The sequence below is a fragment of the Electrophorus electricus genome, chromosome 10, assembly GCF_013358815.1.
Source record: "Electrophorus electricus isolate fEleEle1 chromosome 10, fEleEle1.pri, whole genome shotgun sequence".
NCBI lineage: Eukaryota > Metazoa > Chordata > Actinopteri > Gymnotiformes > Gymnotidae > Electrophorus > Electrophorus electricus.
Genome location: NC_049544.1, coordinates 692,501 through 695,000, shown reverse-complemented (window position 1 = coordinate 695,000; position 2,500 = coordinate 692,501). Strand labels below are relative to the sequence as shown.

Below are 2,500 nucleotides of genomic sequence, written 5' to 3'. Positions count from 1 at the left end.
TGTTTTAGACGGTGAAGTCTTGTACTGAAATGCGTCAAACTGGCCTGAGATCAGCTGCACTTGAGTCAAATTAACGATCACAGAATCGTAATTGCGTCGCTCCACAGCTGCACTCCCTTCTTTGGCTTCCAGTAGCTGCACGCATCAGATTTAAAACCTTGATGCTCCTCTACAAAGCCAAAAATGGAGCAGCCCCTCCATACACGATGTCAGTGGTCAAAGCCCGATCCGCATTCGTAATTGATAAAGCGCTTTTGTCGGTCACTCTGGAGAAGAGCGTCTGATAAATGCTGTAAATGTAATTGTGACTTGAATTAGAACCAGACAGAGATTTGACCACAAACGTAGCTGATAATGGGCGGTGTGAGGTTGGGTGGTGTGAAATGCAACCTACGCCTTTGGATTTGACCAACCAAATGTGGCTAAACCGTGTGAACACTGTTTCTGTGAGTGTTTGTTTCAGACACATGACAGACAAGAGGGTGAAGGTTTAGACTCAAGTTTAGACCAGTGGTGTAATACACCCTTACACACATACACTCACACACACACACTCACACACACACACACACACACTCACACACACTCACACACACACACACACACACACACACACTCACACACACATACACTCACACACACACTCATAAACACTCACACACACACACACACTCACACACACACACTCACACACACATACACTCACACACACACACACACACACACACACTCACACACACATACACTCACACACACACACACACACACACACACACACACTCACACACACATACACTCACACACACACTCATAAACACTCATACACTCACACACACACACTCACACTCACACACATAATCTAACAGTCTTTTGATTCTCGCCAGATCAATGCCATGTTGAGGACAATGGCTTAATTGTTACATAATTGTGTGTGAGTGTTTATGAGTGTGTGTGTGTGTGTGTGTGTGTGTGTGAGTGTGTGTGTGTGTGTGTGTGTGAGTGAGTGTGTGTTTATGAGTGTGTGTGTGTTTGAGTGTGTGTGTGTGTTTATGAGTGTGTGTGTGTGTGTGTGAGTGTTTATGAGTGTGTGTGTGTGTGTGTTTATGAGTGTGTGTGTATGTTTGAGTGTGTGTGTGTGTGTGTGTTTATGAGTGTGTGTGTGTGTGTGAGTGTGTGTGTGTTTATGAGTGTGTGTGTTTATGAGTGTTTGTGTGTGTGTGTTTATGAGTGTGTGTGTGTGTGTTTATGTGTGTGTGTGTGTGTGTGTGTGTGTGTGTGTGTGTGAGTGTGTGAGCGTGTGTGTGTATAGCAAGGATAGTTGAAATAGATCCATCAAAGCTCTAACAGCTGGTAACAGTACGTAGATATTCTCACTCACTCTCTCTCTCTCTCTCTGTATCTCTACCTCTCTCTCAGTTATAGGTAATTTCTCTTGAGAGATTACTACTTTATTCACTTATTGAATGAAGGATGGAAAATATTACCTTTACATCTTCCTCTCTGGTCCCCCCACTTCCTGTTTCTGTACTCACTGTAGTCTCCCACACTTTCATTCTTACACCCTGCATACAAAACCCACAGCTTGTGTCTGAACACACAGTCTTTAATAAATACGAGAGCGTTTCAACAGTCCAGCTGATTCAACACACTGAAGAAATGTGGCAGCAAGGATGTTTTTAAAGGACTTGTTTTAATTCTTTTATTTATTTTGGCAGAACCGATAACATAGAGCCCAGTCTTAGTCTTAGTCTTAGTCTATACCTACAGAAGCTGAGTTTTACAGAAGAGTCACTGTCAGTCTAGATTAGTGTCAATGTGACATTTCATTTTTAATTTTGGGAAGATAGTATTATGTTTGAGACAATGATTTTAATTGCCTTGTTTTGTTTTACAATTTTCTGCTTAGAGAAGATTTGTGCATTTCCAGACAATGTGCTAACAAAAAGACTGCATGTGGGTTGGGAGCAGAGAGAGAGAGAGAGAGAGAGAGAGAGAGAGAGAGAGAGAGAGAGAGAGAGAGAGAGAGTCATAAATATGAAAACTGCCAGTGTTTTGTTCATTGCCCACTAGAGGGCAGCGATAAGATCTTTGTTTTTCTAAGTCACACGTCACACAACAATTAACACCAGTGTATGTGGCACACAGTCTCATTAATTTCACAGGTCTGTTTTTTTTTTGTTCATGTACCCTGACTATATTTAATCTTTTTATTAATATTAAATCAACTGTGAATTATTGAACTTATTTTCCATTTTTGTGTATGTGTTACATTGAGTGGGGCAAGATCACAGCAGAATGGAGCTACGTCACAAATATAAAACAACAGAGAATGTGTGGGTTATGTTATTTGTGTGTGTGAGTGTGTATGTGTGTGTGTGTGTGTGTGTTCGCTTTAATTAAGTGTGGAGGTTAATTAAGAAGGTAGTGAGAATAAGGTCAACAAGGGAAGAGTGAAGAGCTGCATCAGCCAGTTCTGCTCTGTAACACACACACACACACA

General features: G+C 41.4%; 1 protein-coding gene across 2 annotated transcripts in view; it reads right to left on the bottom strand.

Moving 5' to 3' along the window:
• Positions 1-2,500, bottom strand: part of efna3b (ephrin-A3b) — a 57,405-nt gene that overhangs the window by 9,760 nt on the left and 45,145 nt on the right. The window lies entirely within an intron of this gene.